This window comes from Zosterops lateralis (genome assembly GCF_965231275.1).
Source record: "Zosterops lateralis genome assembly, contig: HAP1_HAP1_SCAFFOLD_273, whole genome shotgun sequence".
In the NCBI taxonomy this organism is placed as follows: Eukaryota; Metazoa; Chordata; class Aves; order Passeriformes; family Zosteropidae; genus Zosterops; species Zosterops lateralis.
The window spans coordinates 31,877-42,842 of record NW_028154423.1 but is presented as its reverse complement, the minus strand read 5'-3'; the positions used below and the strand labels follow the sequence as shown (position 1 = coordinate 42,842).

At 46.8% G+C, this 10,966-nt stretch overlaps 1 long non-coding RNA gene across 2 annotated transcripts; it reads right to left on the bottom strand.

Moving 5' to 3' along the window:
• Nucleotides 1-550: 550 nt before the first annotated feature.
• Nucleotides 551-4,335, bottom strand: LOC310923758. Of its 2 annotated transcripts, XR_014592692.1 has the most exons (4): nucleotides 3,967-4,335; nucleotides 2,287-2,886; nucleotides 2,167-2,207; nucleotides 551-2,081 (listed from the first exon to the last, which is right to left on the bottom strand). It is a non-coding gene; the product is annotated as an uncharacterized lncRNA (long non-coding RNA). The 2 variants fall into 2 exon arrangements; XR_014592693.1 differs by lacking the exon at nucleotides 3,967-4,335 and having other exon boundaries at nucleotides 2,287-3,769.
• Between the last annotated feature and the right edge of the window lie 6,631 nt (nucleotides 4,336-10,966).

Here is a 10,966-nt window from a genome sequence, read left to right as displayed (position 1 = left end):
TACATGGAAACACGGCAGCAAATGCAAATACGGAACAATACAGGGAACCGCAAGCCAAATACACATTGAGACAATAGAACAGTTTTTCTGCTTCTGAAACATCCATTAGATCTCATTTTATTGGTACAGGAAATGCAAAACAAAAGCAGCACATGTAACATAGAACAGTCATCCACCACACGCACCTCCTTCAGCTTGCACACAAACCCACCCTCGCTCTCACCTCAAAGCACCTCCCAAGAACCCCCAATCATCAACACACACTCGCAGCACTCCTCGGGAACGTGGCTCCCGGGAGCCTCGACACAAACCGGCCTGCCTGACGAAAACCCCGGTCCACAGGCCGTCGGCACCCAAACTTTGGCGATGAACATCGCCTCGCAGACCGGCCGGGACCGAGGAAAAAAAACCCAGCTGGGGGGGAAAATTAAAAAAAAAACCCCGAGCTGGGGATTTTTTATTCTAAATTTAAAATGTGTTGAAAAATCTGAAAGGCAAAAGTCACGCACACAAGGTTAGAACCAGTCAAACCAGTCAGCGCACACACACACACAGGCAAACACAAGCAAACACAGAGGACTCTCATACACACACAATCATTCTTCAGCGTACATGGTAGATTCCAGGAAACTTGTAGCATCAGCAAGCACAGAGATGCTAATCCTCCTCAGGGACCTGGAAGACAACAAGAGGTGGTCAACAAGCGCTTATCTGACAGCAAGCTATCCCCACTCCAGGCCCATATCTCTTATGCCCAAAACTCCACAGAAAAGAGGTGAACTGTGAAGTTTTACAACTGTTCTACCTCACTAACACTATGTGCCAGGGCAGGGCAGCTCACACATAAGCGGCATAAGATAGCCTGATACAACATAGTCACATACAATAGGATACAGCATAGTCACATACAATAGGATACAGCATAAGCCAGCATAGTATGATACAGCATAGTCACATACAGTACAATACAACATAAGCCAGCATAGTCACATACAACATATTCAGATACAATGTAGGCACATACAATATGAACCAACATAGTGAGATGCAATAGACTCAGATACAATGTAGGCACACACAATATAAGCCGACACTGAGAGACGCAATATTGGCGCATTCAACATTGGCACATACAACATGAGCAGAGACAGGTAGAATACAAGTGCTGACTTCAGATAACTCTGAAAGATACTGCAGGCACGTGAGGGGAATCTAATACCCTCCCTATAAAAGTCCAAGAGAATGGCATCTGAAAAGGCGGCGCTACCCAAGCTGAGAATGAAAATAGATGAGAACGCTCGAGTGTCCGTGTGCCGGCCTCAAAAAGTCAAAACGTAACGAGGCCGGAATAAGGATGATCCGGGAAAGTACGCGAGGAAAGTACGGCCAAAGGGGGCCGGAATGGTGCGGATAAAGCGCCCGGATGTAACAAAGGCCTATCACACAGAAGACAAGGGACACAAACTACATAATGCAGACGCAGACAACACAGCAGACACAACTTGAAACTGCCAGGCAGTTTCACCTTATGGACCCAAGACTCCTAGCACAAGATGAGCCACAGGCTGATGATGCCAAAGGAAAGAAAGCTTTAAGGCAATAGCACGTGATGACGAAACAGAACTCCTTACAAGAACTAGTGCCTAAGTTGTTAATAGGATGCTCGAGAAGCTGGGTAGGCCGAGAGAAGGAAGCGATGACTGCCGGGTGACCGTGGCGATAGCTCTGGACCTGAAGGCGACCTCCTTGGGTGAAAACGTCCACGAGGATGTTGAGACTCGAAGACGGACGACGGCGCAAAACACGCGAGGACGCGGAACTGCCCTGCCCGGCAAAGCCTCCGGTGAGGCCGAGGTGAAACCCTCTCCCGTTAGTTGCGAGGGGCCCGTCCCACCAGGGCTCTCTCCTCTAAGCTGACTTTGAATTGCCTCCTTTTGCAAAGCTTTTTCCCCTTCACCCAAACACCAGCCCAAACACTTATCTTTCAGAAGACGAGCGGACAAAAATCCATCTTCAATGGAAAAGAACACATCCACTTCAGTGCTGCCATATCCAGTCTTGGGCTCCGCACCTCACGGTACCTAGGACAACAAAACAGAAAATGTGACAATTGCCTGACAGAAAAAGTAATCCCCAGGCCTCCCCTGCACCGCTACCCCGGCTCACCTCAGATCGCCATTTGACTCCTGAGGCTGCCCGGAGGGTACCTGCAAAAGGAAAAGGTACACATTTAGCGTGCTGTTAGACACTGCTCACCTGAGTCATCCTGCCAAAATGTCAACTCACCTGCTTGCCTCTCTTCCCTGGTATCCGTAGGGCCGCAGCAGCTCCTACAAAGAAACAAAGCAAAAAGCAGGCTGAGTTACTGTGAAAACACAATTGCTCCAGTCTGACAGAACTCTGAAACATGTATATCTTAAACTTGTACCCACCAAGCTGCCGGGATCCAGGACTGGAACGCCTTGCAAGTAGACCACCTAAAAAAAAACCCAAAAAAACTCAACAGTGTATGCTTAGAGTTGCACCAGAAATTGAGGCCTGAGCAACAACTGCTTCCATCCACCAGTCAACACTCACCCTGTCTGCTTCACCTGGAGTGCCAATATCCCATGTTACCTCCTAAAAATAAAGACAAAGAACAATGAAATACACCTCAACATCAAGTTACTGCTGGTAATACTGTGCATGGGGAGAATGAGACCTGTTAAGGGGTTGAAAGGAAAAAAAAAAGGCACCACAGTGTTCACAGCTTTCTCCATTCAGGTTTTTTAATGTTGCAGAAAATACAGAGGTTTTTCACTAACTGCACTCTCAATTATATCCAGACATCCAATGGACATGGAGGTCATTTTTCAACTTCTTTCTTGCCAACAGCCAAACTTCCACCTACTCAGGGTAAGAAAGAGAATGGAGGAAAAAAAAAAAAAAAACAACAAACACAAAAACAAACAAACAAACAAACAAACAAACAAAAAACCCAAAGAAAACATAAGTTAATGGTTTCTGTGTAGAAGTCCACCGGAAGGGTGGTCAGTGTGCAGAGAATGGGAGGCTCCTGGAAAACAGAGAATGCTTGGTCTTTTTTCATGCTATCCTTTATCTTTTTCATATTAAAGCATGGCACAAATGAATTTAGTGTTCTTTGATGTCAGTCTTTTCCTGGTTTTTCTCTCCTTTAGGGTCAAACTTCCACATACTCTGGGTAAGAAATAGTATTTAAAAAAGGAACAAAGAAAACATGAAAAAATAAAAATTAAAAAAAAAAATTGAATAAAGTTAATAAAAAGTTTTTTAAAAATTAAAAATACAAAAAAAACCCCATGGAAATAAAATAAAAATCTAAAAAAATCTAAAAGTAATATTAAAAAAAGTTAAAAATTAAAAATAAGTATAAAATCTTTTAAAGAACACAAAACAATAGCTGGACTGGGATGAGGCCTTCCAGGGGCTTTGCTTCCTACTGGCTCCATCCTTTTTTACCACCTACCTGCAAGACGAAAAACAACAGGGATAAAGTTTCAAACAGGATGTCCTTGGTTGAGGCACTTCAAAATAAGATTTTTAACAAAAAGTCGGCCAAAAAAAGAGAGTCTGAAAATCAAGCTATAAGCCTCACAGCTATTTAAAAACAAAACAAAAAAGCTGTCTCTGGTGTGCATAACTTGCCAGCCCCTCATGGTTTGAAGTCCTTAGCATTTATTTTTACCAAGTTGACAACTAAAACCTTGTAGAAAGGTTAAAAAAAAAATCCTGGACAAAGCCAGGCATTTTCCCAAGCCCCCTCAGTGTGGAGCTGTGTCAGCCCCAAGTGTTTGGTCCCCTAGCCCAGCCCAGAGCAGGCTCCAGCTGCTCCCCGGGGGGTGGTTACCAAGGGACTCACTTGTTTGGAGCTGTAAATGCAGATGCCCTGCACTGGAGTGCCAATAAATGTGAAATATGTGACTCTCATCATCAACAGTGACTGACCTTCCCTGGGGAGCCCCCTCACCCGGGATGGGGCACTCTGCCATGGATTTAATCCATCTGCATCTGAAAGGAAGTCAGGACAAAAGTCAAAGTGCTGCAAGATAACTTGACGGCTCCAGACAATTTGTGTCACTCTAGGAATACCCTCTACAGGCCAACTACACCCTACATGACAAATTTCAAGTCCCCAGGACTTGTCCCATTCCCCCCACACCCAGACTAAGCAACAAGGCAGAGCAGCTCCGAGCCAAACACACACCAACACCCGTGACACAGGACAGGACAAAAGGGGGGACACAACAGGGACAGAAATATCTGGGCAAGAAGAATGACCCTGAGGACCGAGAGAACTCGCAATGAGATGACCGAGGTAAGACCGATGGGGAGCTGACCAGGCTCAGAGAACCCTGCAGGAAGAAGATGCCAACGGGATCACTGATCCCAAGAAACGCAGGGACGGATGCCTGAGAATCCTAAGGTCAGACTCATCTACCTATCCCTGCATTCTGACAAGACCTAATCCACCTGAATGGGTGGTGGCAGTGCACAGCTGTGGATACAGCTCAGAACAAGACCTGGAAAGGCATCAGCCTGGACACTTGTGAAGAGAGATGGATTCTGATGTGTGTCTGAGCACCCGAGTCAAAGGCACCTGGCTGAGGAATGCAGAGATCAGAAATGCTAAGATTGATGCCAGGGGTTTTAAAAGGCCCCTTGAAGGGCAAAGGGAAAAGACATGAAAGATATGAGATGCTCCAAAACCACAGAGTGCACAACAGACAAGTGACACGACGTGCCCTGGAACTGCTCTGCCCTGCACACCTCAGCACTGATCAAAAATGAGACTTTCCCTTTACACAGCCTAAGGGGTCACATCTTGGACATCCCCATCTCCAAACCTGATTCACAAAACCCCTCCTGGTGACCCCTGACCCCACATCCCGCTTTCATCCCCTCGGTGACTCCAAGCCCTCCACTTATCTCTCGGATGTCTGGGGATGGGAATTCACATTGGGTGCCAAAGAAGGTCGCCTCTCCCTCTGGGAGACTCCTGCTGTCACTGGGCTGTTGTCTCTCAGTCAGCTACAATAAAGAAAACCAAATATCAAAGCATAATCTCACCAGCACATCCCCCAAAACCTGGCAATTCTGCTACTCCCCCTCTCCTAAGCATGCCTGGGTCCTTGGGCAGCACACTTCAGCTGTGCTCAGAGGCTGACTCTTGCAGTGCCAAGGTCTTAGAGACAGTATTGGTACTGAGCCCACCCACCACAGCCTCCATTAGGGCTGTGAGCAACCCCAGTTAGAGCAGGAAAGGAATGCAGGCTGGACATCCCCAGTGAACCCAAACCCTGTGGACTCTGCCCCCCACTATCACTTCCGGCCTGGCCCTAGCCTTGGGCTTACTGCCTGCACCTCTCAGGGCTTCTGGCATTGTCCTGCATTAGGATTGCTGCCTGCACCTGCTCTCAGGGAAACACAGTGTTGGTAGCGCAGTGCTGTGAGGGCTGGTACACCTGTACTCTGACTTGTATCCCAGCCTGCACCCCTGATTTTCACTGTGTGCTCTCTAGCCTGTGAGTCCTTTACCTCTCAAGCCCTCCCTCAGCCTTCAGCCTCTGTAGGTCAATGCTGAACTGCTCTGCGCCCTCCTGCTGAACCCTACTACCCTACACCCTGCAACCCGGGATGCTCCTGGGACACGGATCCCAGGATGCCCAGGCGGGCAAGGCCAAGAATCTCCCCCCACTGCACCCTAACCCTGTGGACTCTCAAAGACTCTAAGACGACCAACGGTGCAAATCTTGCTAGAATGCAGAGATGGGTTGGGACTGCCCTGCCTGGCCAAGGCTCAGGTGATGCTAAGGAGAAACCCTCTCCCTTTACTCCTGAGGGGTCCATCCCACTAGGGCCCTCTCCTCCTCTAAGGTAACTTTCAATTGCCTCCTGGGACTGAAAAGGTTTTTCCCCTTCTCCCAACCACCAGCCCCAACACTTAGCTTTTGGAATACGAGGGGACAAAATCCATCCTGGACAGAAATGAATGTGTTGGCACCGTGGATTTGAAGACGTTCTCTGCATCCACCTTGGTGCTGCCATATCCAAACTCCAGCTGTGCACCTCCTCACACTACCTGGGACCACAGAACAGAAAATGTGACTATTCCCCTCCAGAAAAGTCACCGCCGGGGCTCCTCTGCACCGCTGTCCCGGCTCCCCCTCAGATCTTCACCCCACTCCAGAGGCTGCCCAGAGTGAACCCAGCAAAAGGAAAAGGGACACACTGAGCACAGCACTCACCCACGGGCCACCTGCCCATGTGCCGACTCACCCCCTCCCTCTATTCCTTGGCACACCTGGGGCAGCAGCAGCACCTGCAAAGAAACAAAAAAGGAAAAATCATACCGAGTTACTGTGAAACAGCAACCTCCCTGCTCTGACTGAAGCAGGACACAAGTGAGCCTTAATGTTGCACCCATCTGCCCTCCTCTGGCATCCTGGGCCAGCACATCTGCCAAGGGGCCACCTAAAATAAAACAAAAAAAGACCAGTGAATGCTTAGAGTAGAACCAGAAGAGAGACTTCAGCAATAGTAACTGCTTCTGTCCACCCATCACTGCTCACCTCGTCCACTTAACCTTGACTGCAGAGATCCAGCCTTGCCTCCTAAAAATAAAGACAAAGAGCAGTGCTGTGACGAGGCCACCATTTACACCTCCCCTGCAAACACAAACAGTGACTGACCTTCTCAGGGGAGCCCCCTCACCCGGGATGGGGCACTCTGCCACGGATTTAATCCATCTGCATCTGAAAGAAAGGACAAAAGTCAAAGTGCTGAAGGAGCATTTGACAATTCCAGACACTTTGTGTCACTCTAGGAATACCCTCTACAGGCCAACTACACCCTACATGACAAATTTCAAGTCCCCAGGACTTGTCCCATTCCCCCCACACCCAGACTAAGCAACAAGGCAGAGCAGCTCCGAGCCAAACACACCGACACCCGTGACACAGGACAGGACAAAAGGGGGGACACAACAGGGACAGAAATATCTGGGCAAGAAGAATGACCCTGAGGACCGAGAGAACTCGCAATGAGATGACCGAGGTAAGACCGATGGGGAGCTGACCAGGCTCAGAGAACCCTGCAGGAAGAAGATGCCAACGGGATCACTGATCCCAAGAAACGCAGGGACGGATGCCTGAGAATCCTAAGGTCAGACTCATCTACCTATCCCTGCATTCTGACAAGACCTAATCCACCTGAATGGATCACAGCAGTGCACAGCTGTGGATACAGCTCAGAACAAGACCTGGAAAGGCACCAGCCTGGATGCTTGTGAAGAGAGATGGATTCTGATGTGTGTCTGAGCACCTGAGTCAAAGTTCAATGATATCAGTGCCTGTCCAAGGAACAGGGAGATGTTAAGAACAATGCCTGGGGTCTCCAAAAGACCCCTTGAAGGGTTAAGGCAAAAGACACACCACACAGGACACACAAAAGACACAGAGTGCACAACAGACAAGTGACATGACGTGCCCTGGGACTGCTCTGCCCTGCACACCGCAGCACTGTGAGACCTTCCCTCTCTGTGCCCTAAAGGGGTCACAGCTTGGACATCCCCATCTCCAAACCCGACCCAAAAATCCCTCCCAGTGACTCCCAACCCACAGCCCACTTTCACTCCCTCTGTGGCTTTTAGGCCTTCACTTATCTCTGGGATGTCCAGGGATGAGAATCCACATCAGGGGCCAAGGAAGGCTGTCTCTGCCTCTGGGAAATTCCTGCTGTCTCAGTCAGGTGCCATAAAGAAAACCAAACATCCACGGATGATCTCAGCAGGGCTGTTGGGTGAGAGGATCTCAGTGTGAGACAAGTGACCACCTGAAACACACAAACAATAAGGGATGCTCAGAGTTGCACCAGAAACACCACTGCCCTGACCACACAAATATATCAATTTTAGAAAACAAAACACAAACAAAAGTCCATTAAAAAAAAGGCCAACTCTTATTACTCCTAGTCCATTTTCCAAATATAATAAAAATAACCCCATCTCCATTCTCCTCAAAAAACCTCTGAAATATACACCCAGAACACCCCCAACTGAAATACCTGCCTCTAACCACATAAAAAGTAGAAAACTTATATTCCTTGACCTATAGAAATTTATTAACCTAGCACGTCAAAACCACAGAATTTTAAATCCTTAGTCCACATATGTACACCATATACACCAATCCCATCACTACATACCAAATCAAAGCCTATTATCTATTACTAACTTAACAAAAAAAGCCTCAACCTTTAACTGCAATGAAACTTTAATTAAAAATAAAATAATTTCATAATAACTAAGCAAAAACTTCAAACAAACTTCCTCCAAAATAAATAATTTAAACACCAAAAACCCTCAAAAATTTAAAATAACTACTTCAAAAATGCCTTCAGTACTTTCAGACTGATTTTGAGAGCAAAGCAAGGAAATAAAAAGCACGCAGCCTGTTTTAAGAAAACAGTGTTCACTCCTGTGCATTCCCTGTCCAGTGTATTCAGCCCAAGCACAGACAGACTGCAGCACACAGATCTCCTTTGCTCTTTGTTAGTTTTAGGGCAGAGAAGTTCCCTGCACTGATTATTTCCCCTTTTTCTTTGGGCTCATTAAACCTGCTGCAGACTGAAAAACCCAGAGAAGCACCGAGAGCTGCACCTGCAGCCACGGGGCCTGGACCTCAGCATTTTATCAACACCAGAACAGCTGATAAGAGACCAAAGGAGATGAGCTACAGCCACAGCAAGGGCTTTCTGAATTTACCATCTCCCTTCAGAAAAACAAAGTGTCTTATTATTTTATGTTATTTATTCTTTATGCTTGTGACCACTTTGTTTGTTAAATAAATAGTTTTGTCCAGTTCTTCCTAAAGAAATTCTTTCACAAACCAATTTAAAAGAGAGACCATTTTGCTTTACTCTCTAAAAAAAAAAAAACCCTATTCAAAAGTTTCCTCTCAGGTTTACCCTAAACCACAACAACAAACAAATCAATCCACAAAAATAAAAACAGCACAAATATACTTCAATTAACAGCACCAAAACCAATTATTCCTGACTCAATGAACCCATAATACCTCAGAACCACCAAAACAAACAGACCACCTATAAATACACACAAACCCAAAAGATCCATTTGGCTACAAACAATATCCCCTAAATTATCCAAAACTATAAAACATACACTGTAGTCAAGCATGCTAAATAAACAAATCCCATAAAACAATAATCTAATTATAAAAATTAAGAAACCCTAAAAAATGAACTACATCACACTGTCTCAAACCCACTAAAACAAACACAACACCCTTGCCATGATAAAAGCCACGACTAAATAAATAAAAACCTCCCCTATACCTCACACCACAGCCAACTACACCACTGTGAACTTTAGAAAACAAACTCTTGAAAAACACAATATCCCCCAAAAACAACTCAGTAACAAAACTCAGTTCAAAAATACTCTGACCATGTGAGCTATGAAACCAAACATGAAATAAATACACCACATATCCCTCATCACACCACCTACAAAGAGAATAAAGCTACACAATAAATCATTAAAAACCACCAAACAGAAAAAAAACCAGCTCTACCCAACCTGAATCCCTCCATACAACACACAAAACCCCAGTAACACATTTCAGAAGTCTCTTTAAAAAAGCTACTTAAATTAGTTCTACCTCAAATACAAACAAACTCACCCATGAGGTTACCTTCACTCAAAAACCAAATTACTCACAATAAATAATACCAAAAAAGTCAGACAAAACACTACACACCACCTAAGAACCTCATATTGAAAAGAAGCCACATAGAAGGGCCACTATTAATTAAAATTCCAGGAGAAAAGAAAATCTCGCCACTTTAAACACAGATAACAACAGAAAAAAAGGAGTTTCTCCAATCAATTTGAACTCCTTTTGTCTCCATAACTCCTTTTTCTTCTGGGAGCACCGGGGAGGGATTGGTGAGACGAAGCTGAAAAGGAAAAATGCCCCCCCAATAAACCCGCACTGGGTTATTTACCTGTTTGGTACAAAGGTTTGTCCCTCGGCGCTTCCCGAGGAAATGCTCCAAATCCAAATGCTCTTGTAGTCTCTCCATGAATCACACCCAGAACCTCAGGATAAAGTCCTCACTCCTCACAGCTCCATACTCAACTGAGCTGAGGCTCCCCTTTTAAACAGCCCCCGGCTGGAACCGCCCCCTCGTTATCCATCACAGCTGCACCTGTGCCTGCTCTGTCCCCCCTCACTGTTCCCAGCTCACACCCGGGGCTGCTCTCTCCCCTCCCCATCCTGTGGCATCTCTCACCTGCAGCTGCTGCCCGTCCGAGGGTGAGGGCAGAGGGGACTTGCTGTTCATTCTCGGGACGGTTCATTGTCTGCACCTGACACGATGGGGCACCGGGCTTCCCTTGCTGTGGATAAGGACCCCTCTTCTCCTGCAGGTGCCCGAGGCTGAAACGGGGACTCCACCCCTGAAAATCCATATGCCTGAGGATCATAATTCCCAAGGAAATTCCCCAGAAATCGTTACCCTTCATTTGAAATATTTCCTTTGGAATCACTCCTGACTTGTCCTTCTGTGGAAGCGTTTCAAACATTCATTGGAGAGTTGAGGAGCCGAGTTGGCTTGTTTATAACTTGGCTGACAAGCCCAGACAAAACCCAAACACCGAGAACTCCAGCACTGCTGGCCCCGCCCCCTGGAACGCCCGGCCCCGCCCCCGGCCGCCTCTGGGCCCCGCCCCCTGCTTCTTCAAGTCCCATTTAACCAGAATGATTTTCTGGGGGCAGGAGCACCCAAAGCCAGCAGAACTGACCTTAATCACTTTTGGGGGATCTCTCTTTTCTTCCTCACCAAACTTCCACTGTCAAAACCCAGCCTGAGGCTCAGCTCCCCATCCCCTCAGTCTCTCCAAGGACCTCGGCTTGGATTTCCC